Source organism: Mus musculus, chromosome 5 (genome assembly GCF_000001635.26).
Source record: "Mus musculus strain C57BL/6J chromosome 5, GRCm38.p6 C57BL/6J".
NCBI lineage: Eukaryota > Metazoa > Chordata > Mammalia > Rodentia > Muridae > Mus > Mus musculus.
Genome location: NC_000071.6, coordinates 111,937,341 through 111,954,022, shown reverse-complemented (window position 1 = coordinate 111,954,022; position 16,682 = coordinate 111,937,341). Strand labels below are relative to the sequence as shown.

Genomic DNA, 16,682 nt, shown 5'->3' with positions numbered 1-16,682 from the left:
CCACAGGATCTGGATATCTGCCCCAAATCTCACTGGCTGAGGGTCTGAGTGAAACCAGTCCTAAATATGTGCTGGGCGCAGCAAGAGCCCAACGGGCATACATTTGCTCCCAGGCATCTTTCCAGTGCTGTAACAGAGTACCCAAAGCAGGCTGCTTATGTAGAAAAGAGGTTGGCTTTGCTCACTGCTTCAGAGCTTCAACTTCCAGGATCAGGTGGACCTAACCATGATGTTGTGTCACACAGTGGAGACAGCCAGGATGAGTGTCAGAGTCAGGAGGTCAAGAGACAAAGTAAGAAATATCCCAGGGACCTGAGGAACTTCTGTCAGGACTCATCTTGTGTGTGTGTGTGTGTGTGTGTGTGTGTGTGTGTGTGTGTGCGCGCGTGCGCGCGCGCGTGTGCGCAGACAGACAGACAGACAGATAGACAAAGACAGACAGAGATGGAGAGACAGAGACAGACAGAGACAGAGAGAGAGACAGAGACAGAAAGACAAAGAGAAGAGAAACAGAGACTAAGAGACAAACAGAGAAACAGAGACAGAGAGACAGAGAGGGAGCTCTAATATGTTTGTGTTCATATGTGTCTGAGAGAGAGACCAAGACAGAGACAGAGAGAGAAATAGAGAGACAGAAAGAAAGAGAGCGAGCTCTAGTGTGTGTGTTTGTGTTCATACATGTGTGTATGTGTGTGAGAGAGAGACATACAGACAGAGAGACTGAGACAGAGACAGACAGAGAGACATTGGGAGACAGAGAGAGCTCTAGTATGTTTGTGTTCATATGTGTGTGTGAGAGAGTGATAAAGATAGAGACACATACAGACAGTTCTTGTATGTTTATATATTTGTGTTCATGTGTATGTTTGTGTGTTTGTATGTGTGTGTTTTAGTGTCGTGTGTACATGTGTGTGTGTGAAAGAGAGACAGTGAGTAAGATAAGACACACACAGAGAACTCTAGTGTACATATGTTTGTGTTCATGTGTGTATATGTTTGTGTTCATGTGTGTGTGAATGTTTGTGTGTTTGTACGTGTGTGTGCATTTTAATGTTGTGTGTGCATGTGTGCATCTGCATGCTCCTATGAGGTTTGAGGCTGATGCTGGGAATCTCCCTTCACCATCCCCAACACATTCACTGTATCAGCATCTCTTGGTTGAACCCCAGGCTTACCAGTAACTGCTAGTCCAGCTAGCCAGCTTGCTCCCAGGATCCTATCTCTGCCTCCCAAGCTCTGGGGCTATAGGTGGGTACCTACCCAACATTATTATGTGTTCTGGAGATCTGAACTCTGATCCACTTTACCTGCTGATTCATTACCACCCCAGCCCCAGGCTCTTTCCTCTAACGGCTCCAAGGGACCTGCTAATGCTGCTCTAGGGACCCCAACTCCAGCAGCTGTGGTGTGAGCATCAAGAGAAGGGGCCATAACAGGAGCTCTGGTTTCTCGGTGTTATCCTTGTCTTTGAGACTCTGAGAGGCCTGGAGGCCACCGTCCTCTGATGGACAGGTTCAGCACCAGAAACTAATTCCACTTGCTGCTCAGGGGTCCCTCTGACTCAGAGTCGAAGCCACGTTCTTCAGATGTCCTGAAACCCACAAAATGTCTTGTGGCAGTTCCCACCACCCTTAAAGGCTGCACTTCCTTCCACAGACATTTCCTTCCCACGTACCCCATCCTCTCTCATCTGAGCTCCACCCAGGAGCTCCTGGCCCCCTCTAAGCCTCAGAAAAAAATTCTTTGAACTCCTTGAACGTTAAGCACTTAGGAGACTTTTTGCAAGCATGTGTGGGAAGAACTCCCTTCTTTGAAGTGGACATTATTAAGTACCAGCTGTATGCCAGAGCTCTGCCAGGGTCAGGTGTAAGAGGCACAGAGGTGCCTCTGGCTTCCCTGTGGCAGGGGCTCCTGGTTGGTGAGGCAGGGCTGAGCTTCTAGAAGTCTGTTCTCTGTGTCCCTGTCAGTGTTTTGCTCCACAGGACTCTGGAATTGTCCAAACAAAATGTATCCATACCTGTTCAAACATGCACTAGTTCATTTGGTTTGTCAAAGCACAGGGCCATACCACACACACTTGCTCTCATATGTAGTGGTTCTCTCTTTGCTTAAAACCAGATCCAGAACATTCTACAGATCTAGAACATTCTACAGCATCTCTACACAATAAGGGTGATAAGTGACCTGGGTTTTTAATCTCAGCTCCTGTGCAGTCCTGGACAAATTAGCTAACCTCTCTGGGCTTTGATTTTCAATGGAATCTTCCTTCTTCCCTCCCTCCTTTCTCCTTCTCTCTTTCCTTCTCCCTCCCTCCTTCCTTCCTCCCAACCTCTCTCCCTCTTTTTCTCCATTCTCTCCCTCTCCCCCGCCCTCTCCCTCTTTCCTCCCTCTACACACCTTCCCTTTTCCCTCCCTCCTCCCTCCATCTCTCCTTCCTCTCTCCTTCCCTCCCTTCCTCCCCTCCTTCTTCCCACCCTTCTTTCTACCCTCTCCCCTCTCTTCTACCCTGCCACCCTCCTTCCTCCCTCTTTCTTCCCTTCTGCTCCCTCCCTCCCTTCTTCCCCCTCCTCCCTCTCTCCCTCCCACCCTCCCTCTCCTCCATTCTTTCTCCCAATCCCTTTACCTCCATGTTATCCATCTTTTTCCACTCTCCACATCTCCTTCCCTTCCTTCTGTTGTAAGCAGGATGGGTATTAGTTCCTTTTCTATTGCTGTGATAAAACACAATGACCAAGGCAACTTATAAAAGGCAGGGTCGATTTGGCTTATGGTTCCAGGGGGATCAGTGTCTGCCATGGTGGGGAGCGTGGCAGCAAGCAGGCATGGAGACTGGAGCAGAAGCCAAGAGCTCACAGTTTTCTTTCTCTCTCTCTCTCTTTCTTTCATTCATTCATTCATTCATTCATAGTATATCGTAATGAATTTTATTTCCTAGCAGTTCTTCTGCTTCTGTGGAATTTTCCTATTTATTAAAGACAAGATCAAATCTATGTATTAATGAGATGACTATTCTCATTTGTCTTTATAGGAACAACTTGGGGCTCAATATTTGCTATGGCTGGATCTACTGGATCTTTGGTGGGTTTTTGGTGGGAGGGTGGAGGAATTGAGTGATATTTTTCCTTTTATTTTTGAGACTATAATTTAACTGAACCATTTCTTCCTCCCCTCCCTCCAATTTCTCCTGTGTACCCCTCTCTATTCTTTTTTAAATTCACGGCCTCTTTTTCATTAATTATTGTTATACACATGTATGCATATGTGTATTATGTATGTATGTATGCATGTATGTATTCCCTCAATATAGCTTGCTCAGTCTGTCTAATGTTCCTTGTATGTTTAATGTTGGTTGACATTGGATAACCAATCTTTGTGCCCTTCACTGAACAAGAATGTTTCTTCCACTCTTACAGGTCCTTTGTTGTCTGTAGCTCTTTGTATAGGGTTGAAGTCTTTCTGGTCCCCTTGGGCCTGTATGTTGCTGTTCCTGCCCACTCATGTCTAGATGGCCATGGCCTTGATTTAGTGGGTGGAGCATCTGACATTGCTATGACCTCATCACAAAGTTCCTGCTCCCTGGCTCTTCCAGAGTCTTCTCTGAGCCTTAAGTGTGGTGGTGTTTTGTGTTTGTATCCTCTGGTGTCGCGTCTGCTCTCGACCAGCAAGAACGACACAACACGGTCGGGGATTCTTCTCAACAGCCTTTATTGCAGGAACGCCTTGATGCTGCTCCCGGGCACCCAGGGAGATCTGCTTATATACTCTCAGCCCCCATCCACTCTTGGCAGGCCATGCCACCTCACCAGGCACGCAGCTTCAGCCAATCAGGGTGGCAGGGGCATGTCTCCACCAAATATGGACTTGTTTACACTGCCAGCATCATGGTGCACCTGCGCAGCTCTCACGATGGTCGTGGCTTATTTTCAGGTGTATGAGGAAGTCAGGTGCAAGTCATAAGACTTAGCTGCAGTCCTGGGCTCCATCTTGGGACTGCTGCCACACCCGCTCCTCACATCTCCCCCTTTTTTCTTTTTTTGGCAGAGAGAATGTCTGTCTTAGATTGCCCCCTGCAGCAATGCCCCTTACCCGTCCTTGGGAGACAAACAGCATTCGTTTGATCCCTGTCTTAGGTTGGTGACACGCCCAGGGAGTTTTATCCGTCATTGACTACTTCTCTATCATGCCAAGCCATACTTGAGGAGATTGTCCTGTCTGCATGTGGCAGGTGCACCAGAAGGCCAGGACGCTGATTAATCTATGGCCCGATTTTGCTTGCTGCAAGCAAGACTCATGGGTGAAGGTCTGATCCCCAGTGTGCAAGCATAGGGGCCCTACACAAAACCATCCCTTGGGCTCATCACCCAGAGAGGTCTTGGCCAGCTCCCGTGTCGTTTTTCCTGGGTGAAGGGAACTAGGACACTGAACCTTCATGCAATCAGATGTACCTTCCACAGGATGCCAACAGCAAGCTATCCTCTGTGCAGTGCTTAGCCTCGCAACCCACGGCATAACTCAGCATTATTTCTTTAGAGCGGCAAGCCAAATCTGAGGAGATTGTCCCGCCTCCACTGCGGCAAAGGCCTGCGCCACCATGGCAGAAGTGAGGGCCTGCACACGCTGCACCCAACACATACACCAAACACACAACACACACACTATATTACAAGCATACATCCCAGGGATCCCATCAGCCCTGAGGCAAGGGATCAGTACCATTCACCCCACATAACAACCATACATATAAGGGGGCACTGCCCAAGGTGGAATGGAATCAGGAACACTCCTACAAAAAGGAAAGGGGGGGGCCCATCTAGGTTGGGAGGGTATAGTGCCATTGCCCTTGGATATACTGGCAGGTCACACCCCTCGAATCCAGGTAGCATTAGCTTTAGTAGATACAGCTGAACACAATCACTCATCTGTGAAATATTTTGAATCATCTGAAAATACAACAATCTCTTTAGCTGAAGCAGCATAGAAAAAAGGCAATTGTAGCGAAGCATTAGATGTAAAGAATTGAGGAAACACTTAAATGCATCAACGGCATGGTTTCAGGAACACAGAGCTCTTCAGTTCTCACTAGCGGGAGCATTCCCAGCCACAGGAACATCCACGCCCTCATAGCTCTGCTTGTTTTGAATTGCTCTGGTCAGCCGTTCTGGGACCCACAGCTGTTGTAGGTGATCCTGGGGAACCACAAACAGACCCTCTCTCCCAAACCAATTGAGAGCGCTCCTCTCTCACCTGATTCAGCACCTCATTACCTCTCTGGAGTTCTGCACCACATCTTTATCTATCTTCTATGCAATTTCTCACTAACTTCCAGACCCGCAAAACCCCTTTTGGTAAAACCCGGTTCCTCTGCAAACCTCAAGTCCCCATGGTGCTTGGTGCAACTTGTCCCAAAGCCGGGAACCTTAACTTGTCCCATTTACCCGAGAACCTTGTCGTCTCAATCCTTTCTTTCCTTCCTTTCTTTCTTTCCTTCCTTTCCTTCCTTCCTTCCTTCCTTTCCTTCTTTCCTTTTTTCTTTCCTCCTTTCCTTCTTTCTTTCCTCCTTTCCTTCTTTCTTTCCTTTCCTTTCTCCTTTCTTTCCTTTCTTTCCTTTCCTTTCTCCTTTCTTTCCTTTCCTTTCTCCTTTCTTTCATTTCCTTTCTCTTTTCTTTCCTTTCTCCTTTCTTTCCTTTCCCCTTTCCTTTCTTTTCCCCTTTCCTTTCCTTTCCCCTTTCCTTTCCCCTTTCCTTTCCTTTCCCCTTTCCTTTCCCCTTTCCTTTCCTTTCCCCCTTCCTTTCCTTTCCCCTTTCTTTTCCTTTCCCCTTTCTTTTCCTTTCTCCTTTCCTTTCTCCTTTCCTTTCTCCTTTCCTTTCTCCTTTCCTTTCCTTTCCTTTCCTTTCCTTTCCTTTCCCCTCCTTTCCTTTCTTTCCTTCTTTCCATTCCTTTTGTCTTTTCTCCCTTTTCTTTCTCGCCCCTTTCGCCCTTTTTCTTTACAAAAAACAAAACAACAATGGCAAGAGCTACCCACACTGGGTCTATGGGCAACCCGGTACCACCGTTCCTCAGCTGAAGAGTTCTGAATCCACGAGATTGTCCTCGGGTCCCCATACAGGCCACCAGAAGTTGCACCCACCTCGGCCTGCAAGGAAGACACAACACGGTTGGATTCTTCTCAACAGCCTTTATTGCAGGAATGCCTCGATGCTGCTACGGGGACCCCGGGAACCCAGGGAGGTCTGCTTATATGCGCTCAGTCCCCATCCACTCACGGTAGGCCATGCCACCTCACCAGGCACGCAACTTCAGCCAATCAGGGTGGCAGGGGCATGTCTCCACCAAATATGGACTTGTTTACACTGCCAGCATCATGGTGCACCTGCGCAGCTCTCACGATGGTCGTGGCTTATTTTCAGGTGTATGAGGAAGTCAGGTGCAAGTCATAAGACTTAGCTGCAGTCCTGGGCTCCATCTTGGGACTGCTGCCACACCCGCTCCTCACACTCTGGAACTGGCCTCCACAGTTCTGCATTTTGATGTGCTTTCCTGTAGTGCCTCTGTGATGGCTCATCTCTTAAAGCACAACTGGGAACCAAAGAGAGCACACTCTGCGACCTCAAAACCTGCCCCATGTGACACTCTTCCTCCTGTACGTTTGTTCTCCTACATCTTCCCCCAAAGTGCCATTAATTGGGGACCAGATGTCCAAATACCTGAGACCACAGGAGGAATCTCATCCATATCACCACAGGAAGATTGGTCAAAAGCCTGAACATATCTTGGTAGGCCCAACCCCTGTCCAAACCTATGCTCTCCTGCAAAGCACACAGCTAGAACTTTTTACATAGAATTTAAAATGTGGCCACTCAGTCCCTCTCACCATGTCTCATTCCTTCTGCACACAAAGCACCTCCACCATGGACACAAAGAACCTCAGCGTTTCTGTCACCACAGAAAGTTCTAGAATCCAGGATCAGCCTAGAGACAGCGATCAAAAGACTGTGAGAATGGAAACTTTTGATAGGTTACTGTGTGTGTGTGTGTTTGTGTATGTGTGTAGAGCTCTGTCATGTTCTGGAGCCATATGGGGTAGAGGTTTGAGGTGGGAGAAGACAGAAGGAGAGGGTGAGGAAAGAGAAAAGGAGAGGTTCTGGAGTGAGGGGAGAGGAGAGAGAAGGATGGTGACTGGGAGGAAGGGGGCTGAAGGAAGAAATGAGAGGCCTGCAGTGCTTTCTCAGGGATGGAGACTTTGGGCCTTTTTCTTTCAATCTTGCATCTTAGAATTGATTTTTCAAAGCCCATTAACAAATACAATTTCCCCCAGAGCAGTCAACCATGCGAGAGTGAGTCACCTCTGAGCAGGTGGCCTTGGCTACGAATCTTGTTCCCGAGACCCTGCCTACCTTTCCCCATGAAGAGGCACCTGCCACTGGGGAAGGACATGGGTGTCACCTGTCTACAGGGACCCCTGAATCCTTTCTGGAGTCTTGTCAGGACCAGTGGGGCCTTAACCTTTTGAGGATCTAATTAGAGATGCTCGGGAGCAGCACAGACTCAGGGATGGTCCAGGACAGATAAGGGATGGGGTCATTGCAACAGCCCCTAGCAGTGACCCTCCGTGAGCCGTGGAGAGGAGGGTGCTGGGTAACAAGACGTCTTCTCGCTCTGGCCGCCGGCTTGTGTTTGAGTTATCACGAGTTTCCCACATGTCCTTGCTTCCTATTCCTCTCACAAACACACACCTCGGCTTGGATGTGCATTATTGGGGATTGAATCTAGGGATACAGGTTTTACAGACTTACGAGATAGACTCTGTCCACGTTTCACAAGCTGGACTTGCATTCATTTTTCAGTACAGGCAATCCCCCTGCCTCACTCTGATATTCATGAAAACAGGCCTACACCCTAGACCCCTACAGATTGACTTATTTGAAGCTAGGCATAGGCAGAGTGAGCAGGGTTCTGAATGGCTCCTTAATCTATACCACCGTCAGCACCTCTGGGACCTGGTTAGAAAGTGTAAATTAATTTGGGGAATCTCTTAAAACCTTCTCAATCAGCATCACAGGGTAGGGCTAGACCGCCACTTCCACAGGGTCTGCAGGCGACAGATACAGGCTCCACGTGGGAGTCGGTGAGTGGAAGCAGACTCTGCCCCCACTGAGTGAGGTCCTGTTCCTTGATGGCTGTATGTCTTGGGCTAAGTCTCTAACCTCTCTGGCCTCTGTGATCATCTGTCACATATGTGAGTGTGGAGAATCCCAGAGCATGCCACTGCTGTCCCTGCCCATGAAAGATGTGTTATTCCATCTTTGTACAGTAGAAGTCACCTGGCTGATCTCAGGTAAAAAGAGCAGACAGGAGTCAGGGTCGGACATCTGTGGGCAATGAAATCACCCAGGGATGAGACAGAAACTGAAAGTCTGTGTGCTTGTGTCAGACTCTCAGGAAGACTCACTGGCTGTGGATCAGGCCAGGAGTAAGGTTAAAGTGAGTCTTGGGTTGAGCTGGGGTAGATACAGCTCTCTTGGATAGAGAAGTAGACCAGGGCCTAAGATGCTCATCCATCCCAAGAAAAGACAGGGACTTAAGTCCTGGAGATGTGTCTTGTATCCCTTACCACATCTCTGTCCTTGGCATCTTTCTCTGCAGAGAGGATCCTTGGGGGCTCCGGGAAGTTCCCAGTGCAGCTTGGGAGAATCCCATACCAGTTGCCAGATGTTTAGCGCAGCTGTCCTGGGGACCATGGATCTGGTTTTGTCTAGAAAGGGTGAGACCACAGGGCACATGAAAGGAATCGGGGCAGGGATCAGCTGATGAGTTGGAAAACCGTTTGTTCAGATCCCTGTCACTATTGTGAGTGCCAGACCCAGCTGAGGGCCCAGTGATACCTGCCCATGGGTTCAGGATAATCACTAGCTGCTCTGGTGGGTGAGCTGGGTACTTGGAGTAAGCCCCAAGCCACACCAGTCTCAATGCCTGGTCATACCAATGTCCTCCTGCAGCTGATGTCAGATTTTCAGGCCCTCCCCCTCTGAGAGGACACGATGGGTTGGAGAGAGAAGCGGGCAGACACACTCCAGAACGAACAAAGACCTTGTCTGGGGGAGACAGAATTCTTATCTTCCTCCTCTGACGTGCATGTGATATGTGCGCGTGCGTGCGTACACACACACACACACACACACACACACACACACACACACCACTGTCTGCCCCAGCCCACAAGTCTCTCTAGCTATTTGCAGGCTGAGTTCCCACAGCTGTTCTGGGGAGTAGGAGCTGGGGGCCCGGAGCTGAAGTGGAGGTAGGGGGCTCTTGGGAGCGAGGGGAGCTAGAGGGTTGTTCTCAAAGAGTTAAAGCGTCGCCTCTCCAGCCTGCAGTTCTCGCCTCTCCCTCCCCCCCCCCCCACCTCCATCCAGCCAAACAACAGCTTGACATTTTCCATCCTTCACCGGGAAGACAAAGACTGCGAGATATTCCCATGATCCCTTTCTGCATGCCTAACCGTGAGTTCAGGTGCCGTAGCGTTTGCCCCGCGCCGGCCCCATCAACATGAAGGGCGAACTCATCCCGTCTGCAGCCTCCTCGCGCCCGTTCTTGATTAATTGGCTGACTGCTACGCGGACTGAATACCCAATGCATCCCTTCCCCGGTCTTCCTTCACAGGTTTTTTTTTTTTTTTCCTCCTCTTTCTTTGCTCCATTTACATATACTTGATATTCCATAATTTTCACCCAAAAAGAAAAAAAAATAGAGAGAGAGAGAGAAAGAGCAGGCCCATCTCAGTAATTTGATGTAATGACGGCGTGTCACCAAAAAGAGGAATTAGCAAAACCTGCAGGTACTTAATTCATTCTTGGGTTTTTTTTTTTTTTTCAAGTAGATCTTTCTGAGAGGGACATTAATATTCATGGCCAAGGGAAAAAGTATACTCAATAGAAAAATTCTGGATTTTTTTTTAAGGGGAGGGAGATGGCTAAACTCGATGCATTTTTAAGCACCATTATTTAACTAATAGGGCCGAAGTTCTCCCGGTCTGCGCCTCCCCTTCAATGGAAATAAGCAGGCTTTTCTTGAGCCTTGGAGGGCTCACACCCACGCTGTTGAAGCAGTAGAGCTAGCCTGTTTTCCTTCCTTCTCCGGAGGAGGGCAATAAGGAAGAAAAACAGAAATAAAGGCCTTGTTCAGAGACTCCCAGCTGGAGGTGGCCCCTCTCTGGCACATTTGCAGGCTGTCATGGTGTTTGGTGGCCTCTGTAGGCAGGTCTACTCTCAGGGTTCTCAGGTTGTCCCTTCCCGGAAGCTCACTGCAGCTTCTGTGCTGTTGGTTATCAAGGACAGGGTCGGACTAACCAGAATCTTTATCCTTAGAGCTGACAGGGGGAGAAAGAGACCCAGCCCTAGACGTGGGAACTGTGCAGGGGTCTCCCCAGACAGGCCTTGCCAGACTCTCCGAGGTTCGTGGCTGATCTGGACAAGGCAGTGTCTGTGTGGCCTACGACTTCGCTAGTCCCGAGTGGGAAAGCGCTTGCATCTACCTCAGCCAACAAGAGTACAAACACTGGGGTCGGTGTCTCCCATCAAGGCAACCGTAATTAATGATAACAGGGAAACGGTATGTGGGTTAGCTCATGAAAAGAACAGTATTCGTTAATAGCGCTCATAAGCAGTGGTACACGTCTTGTATTTTCTTTAAGGTCGAAGTCTCGTATAATGGGTTGCTCAGATCATCAGCTGGGTGTTCCTGTTCTACATGAACTGTTTCAGCAGCTAGGGAGGGCCTCTGTTCTCCCAGACGACGGCCACCGTCTGACTTCCAGAGGCACACAAGATGTCAGATACTTGTGTTCTTTATGGTGATGGACTTTTATATTCCTTCTTTTAGTAAAATATTAAAATTTGAGATTAATCCGTGTCATTAGTATGGCTTAAACAAATGAGATCTCACATTGTAGTCCAGGCCTTGAATCCTTTGGCCTCAGGCTCCTACGAAGCTTGAACTTCAGGCCTGTGCCATCACACCTGACCCTGTCATTCATTTTTGTTAAGTGCAGGGTGCTGCAGCCTGTGACCACACTGGAATCTGGAGTCCCTAGGCAGTAACTGGGATGAAGCCATCTGACTCTTTTGAACCAAGCTGGCACCACAGATCCCAGGTACCTCTGAGGGGATGAACCTTCTCTGCTCCTTTGGAGACCTTGCCCAATTGTGCATTGGAGTAGGAGATGTCCAGAAATCTCCAAAGAACCTACACCAGTTCACACATCTGCTAGCAAAGCCTGAGTCCCCACTACTCCAAATTTTCATCGTTTTTTTGGAATTTTCAATTCTGCAACTTTGAGCCCCTTTGGTCAGATGTAAGAGGAACAGGAGGAGACGCTGGTAGAGGCAGTCAAGCAGGACGGTACAAAAATGATTTGACTCCCACCTGAGATGGATACAGGGAAGGATGAAGGATTGTAGGGGGAGGGGAGGGGAAGGAGAGAGGGTAGAAAATGAAGAGAAAGAACGAAGGAGAGAAAGGTGAAAAGGATGATGGGAAGGAAGCAAGACATTAACAGAGGCCAGCAGAACACAGGCGTGAGGAGACAGACCTGAGCTGACTGGGGGGCCGCCCCCGTGAGGAGGGTGCACAGAAACGGGTCTCTTGGTATTTTTTGAAACATGGCCTTTTTATAAAAAAGAAAAAAGTGCTTCTTGGTATTTTTGTGTTTATATGTTTTAACTCGAGCTTGGACTCATGGAAAATGCATGAGGGATAAGTGGTGCCTAGGAATGTTTTATACATGACCGGGGAGTTGCAGGATGCGGAGGTGGTGGAGAAAGGCAGCGACGGTGTGGATGGATGGATACTGCTAGGTCCTCCTCCCACAGGACTCGGAGTGGACAGGACACACGCCACCAGGCTTTTCTCAAGGTCACGTGGAAGGTGATAGGCTAGTGATGCCGTCCCTGTGCGTTCAGGTCCACCACCTCCGGGACTTCAGGTTATTGCTAGAATCCTTCCGAGCCTCAGTTTCCCCTTCTGCGCCACGGGATGCCAGTAGTCATGGTCTGGGGAGAGGTTGTTCTGTTACGGAACCAGAGAAAGCCCCTGCTACAGGAAACAGGCTACTAGACGCTGAAAGCAGAGAGCTCAGGGAAGCCACGCCCTCACCATCACCCAGCTGTCCATCATCTGCTTTCCTCTTAGCGCTTAGCAATAGGCGATAAAGCCCTCTCAGACCTGAGTGGAGTGGAGGCTTCTGAGCTACCCGACGCCCGCATGCCACACACACAGGTGGCTCTTGCCCTCACTGCATTCGTCCTTCGCCAAAGACAGAGCTGATGATATGGCTCACGTGATAGATTACTTGCCTAGAATATGAGATGTCTCGAGTTTGATCTCCTACATCATATAAAGCAGCTGTGTGGTCTGTATCTTTGACCTCAACACTGAGGAAGTAGAGGCAGGAGGATCAGAAATGCAAGGTCATTCTCAGCTGTATAGCAAGTTCAAGACCAGTCTGAGACCCTTAAGACCCTCAAGAAAGAAAATGACAACAAAATAATAATGATCAACACCTCTCTAGGGAGGGGCTGTCACCCCTCTGAAACAGCCCCATGGACATCTGTGCATCTCCTAGGGGAAGCCACGCTGTATTAGTCAGGGTTTTCTAGAGTAGCAGAAATATATGCACATATATACATATACACATATGTATACACATACATATATACACATATACATACACACATATATACACATACATTCACACACATATATACACACATATACATACACACATACATACATAATACACATATACATACATATATGCACACCTATACATACACACATACATACATACACAATATACATATATGTATACACACATACATATATACATAATACACATATACATACATACACATACATGCACACCTATATATACACACATGCATACATACACAATATACATATATGTATACACACATATACATATATATACAAATGTATAAACACACATACATATATACACATAAACATATACACATACATATAGACATATGCACTTAAAGGCTGTCCGGCTAATCCAACAATGGCTGGCCATGTAGAGGAGCTCAGTAATCCTGTAGATGCCCAACTCACTCCATGAGGCTGGATGTTTCAACTGGTTTTCAGCACACTCTAGAATCCCAAAGAAGTAGGCTCTAATGCCAGTGAAGAGATGGACTTAGCAGCAAGACAAGGGCAAGCAGGCAGAGCATTTCTCCATGCCCTCTGCATCAGCTCCTGCCTCCAGGTTCCTGCCCTGTGTGAGTTCCTATTCTGACTTCAATGATGAACAGTGATGTGGAAGTGTAAGCTGAACAAACCCTTTCCTTCCCAAGCCGCTTTTGGTCATGGTGTTTGCCACAGCAATAGCAGCTCTAAGACCTTCCTGCCTCAGGATAGTGTCTCTGGCATGTCTGACAGTGGATTTTGCTTTCAGAACCTCATTTCCTCTATGGAAGCTCCTTCCTCTTTGGTGGCCCTGGAACTCAGCACTCAGCCCCATCATTGATGTGTCTTCATGGGAGACCACAAAGGAGGTTGCATGCCTCTGTGTGCCTGAAGCCCATCAACCTTCCCAACATTCTGTGGGGCTTCAGGGAAATACAGACAATGACCTCAGCCTCAGAGTCTAGGCTCCAAGAATCACATTCATGCCCAAGTCTTCAGAGTCTTCTAGAATTTTCCTTCTAGGAGCTGGATCCCGTCCTCTTGCAGGGCTGATGTTGCATGTTTTTGTGTGTGTGTGTGTGGTCTTAGGAAGGGACCAGGCCTCTCAAGTTCCCCCAACATTCATTGCATAGAGGCACTGAGTTCATAGCATGTGTAGTGGCTGGTTTTGTGTGTCAACTTGACACAAGCTAGAGTTATCACAGAGAAAGGAGTCTCCCTTGAGGAAATGCCTCCATGAGATCCAGCTGTAAGGCATTTTCTCAATTAGTGACCAAGGGTAGGAGGGCCCATTGTGGGTGGGGCCAGTCCTTTGTGGGCGGGGCCAGCCCTGAACTGGTAGTCCTGGGCTCTATAAGAAAGCAAGCTGAACAAGCCAGGGGGGAGTAAGCCTGTAAGAAACATTCCTCCATGGCCTCTGCATCAGCTCCTGCTTTCTGACCTGCTTGAGTTCCAGTCCTGACTTCCTTGGTGATGAACAGCAGTATGGAAGTGTAAGCCAAATAAACCCTTTCCTCCCCAACTTGCTTCTTGGTCATGGTGTTTTATGCAGGAACCCTGACTAAAACAGCATGTGCACTTCCTTCATGACCACACTGTCAGAGGTTGCATGAGATAGAAACAGTCACGCATTGAGGGCCCAGGGTCTGCCTTCTCTGCTCTGGACTCCTGTGGCAGCCTGGGCAGGTGGCTGACCCTCTCTGGGGCCCAGTTTCCTCATCTGAAGACCCGGGTCTCCAAGGTCTCTTCAGTTCACATTGAAGGGTTCTGAATTCTGGAGTTGCTGTCTCATGATGCAGGAGAGAAGGGGGGGGGAGAGGGAGAGGGAGAGGGAGAGGGAGAGGGAGAGGGAGAGGGAGAGGGAGAGGGAGAGGGAGAGGGAGAGGGAGAGGGAGAGGGAGAGGGAGAGGGAGAGAGAGAAACATGCGCTGTATCATCGACAGAAAGCTTCCATCCAAAGTCATCTCTCCTCTTTCTCATGCTACAGTTTATTTTTCTGGCACCAAAGCTTAAGAAAAACCTACCCAGTGTTTTGTCTCTCAGAGAACACACCACACACTTTGGAGAAAATGTGAAACATACAAAGTAAGAAGGAAGGAGACAGAAAAACAATCTTTTCACCTGACTGACGTTTATTAAGTGCCTACTGTGTGCCCTTCACTGCAAAGAGCTCAGTGTGTTTACTGCCAGGCTAGAGTGTTTATATCTGAAAGCATAGCTACAAATACAGAATCCATAGTTCAAGTCCTACTCCTGTATGTGTGTGTGTGTATGTGTATGCATGTGTACTCACGCATGTGTGTGTGTACTCATGCATGTGTGTGCAGATGTGTATGTGTGTAGATGCATATGTGTGCACTCATACATATGTGTATGTGTATATATGTGTGTATTTCTGTGCACACATGCATGTGTGTACACTCATGCATATGTGTATGTGAGTATATGCCTGTGCACTCATACATGTGTGTGCATATGTGTATGTGTGTATTTATATGTAATCATGCATGTATGTGTGTATATGTGTATTGTGTATAGGTGTGTATAGGTGCATGTGTGTGCACCCATGCATATGTGTGCATGTGTGTGTGCACTCATGTATATGTGTGTATGTTTGTATCTGTGTATGTGTGTGTGTGTGTGCACGCATGCACATGTGTGTGGGCTGGGTACAGTGTGTCAGGCACACTGTCCACTTGGTTTTTCAGACAAGGCCTCTGGGATTTGGCAAAGAGGCTGGCCAGGTACTCAGCTGTCCTCACCTCCCCAGCCAGAATTACAACCCCAGGACACCCCACTCAGCTTCCTGCATGGCTCCTTGTGGTGGAACTCAGCTCCTCCCGCTTGTGTGGCAAGTGCCTTTACTGACAGAGTCATCTCCCCAGCCTTTATCAGTTTTGCAGAGCAGCTGCTCCAACATCTTAGCTAGAACTTGTCCATAATTTGATGTGTGTCCCAGGTTGCCCTGCTAGTGCATTTCTAGGATAAAATGAGTTTTGCTTTTGTTTTTGTTTTTTAAAAATTGCCTTATCTGTATTTTCACTTGCCTTCCAGTGGAGACTTCAGGGTCGAGCAGCTTCTCCACTATAGATGGGTCTGGGGCTAGACCCCTTGTCTTCCCAGCTTGCCTAGACCCTGAGCATTGAAAGGGAGTTGCTGCTTATCCCTGACTGGTTGAGTTTTCAAACTTTCAACCTGGACAGCACCTCCTAGCTCAGCCCTGTGTGTTTCTGTCTTCTTTTCTTTATGCAGAACATGATGGTGTAGGATTAGGGAAGGCATTGATGGTGCTGGTGTGTAAGGGTGTCCAGAGTCCTTTGGGAAACCTGGGCCACAGGTTACCTCTGGAAGACAGCTCCTTCCTACACTTCCCAACTGGGGCTTCAGAACAGAATACCATGGGCAGAGGCATGGAGGGAAGGGATGTGGGGGAAGGGCTTATAGGGTGGAACATGGGGAAAACCTTGCTGGGTCCTTCTAGCTCCCCCACCCCATAGTGGTCTTGGTGTCCTTTACAGATCCAATTGTAGGACCATGGAAGGCAGCCTGGTTTCCGGTTGAGCTAAGGCTTGAAACCCCGATGACCCTGCAGGGGATAACCCTGCAAGGGACAGTAGGCATTTTGCCACCCTCCTGGACACCAGGCTCCTGGCATGAGGCCACAGCTCTCCATAGATTTGGGGCCATCAGTCATGAAAGGGCAGTGCCCCAAGCCCCTCCACAGGTAGAGGACATGACCACAGGTCACATAGCCTCAAGACAGATCTCCATTTTAATGAGAGGCTTAGCCAATAAACTCTCCTTCCCAGACACTCCTCCCTGCAAAAGATCTGCCCTGAGAAAGTGGGGTACGGCTTTATTCATCACATTCTCTGCCATGACAATAAATGCCTTAAAACCATGGGCTGTCCCCTTTCATCGAAATCTGCCATGGGTAGCAATGGAGCAGGTCTTCGCCTGAAGAGCCATTCTAATCTGCAGAA

General features: G+C 48.4%; 2 long non-coding RNA genes across 10 annotated transcripts in view; one reads left to right on the top strand and one right to left on the bottom strand.

The window, feature by feature from the left end:
* Positions 1 to 6,428: 6,428 nt before the first annotated feature.
* Gm42156 lies at positions 6,429 to 9,589 on the bottom strand. Its single transcript, XR_880578.2, has 3 exons — positions 9,500 to 9,589; positions 8,612 to 8,752; positions 6,429 to 6,576 (listed from the first exon to the last, which is right to left on the bottom strand). It is a non-coding gene; the product is annotated as a predicted gene, 42156 (long non-coding RNA).
* Positions 7,470 to 16,682, top strand: part of Gm36794 — a 51,806-nt gene continuing 42,593 nt past the window's right edge. For 4 of the 9 annotated variants that reach the window (XR_389536.3, XR_880579.2, XR_880581.2 and 1 more), the window contains exons 1-2: positions 9,566 to 9,835; positions 11,043 to 11,149. This is a non-coding gene — a long non-coding RNA (predicted gene, 36794). Of the gene's footprint in view, positions 8,126 to 9,216; positions 9,299 to 9,565; positions 9,836 to 11,042; positions 11,150 to 16,682 lie in introns of those variants that run through there. The other 5 variants (XR_880587.2, XR_880585.2, XR_880586.2 and 2 more) reach the window with 5 other exon arrangements.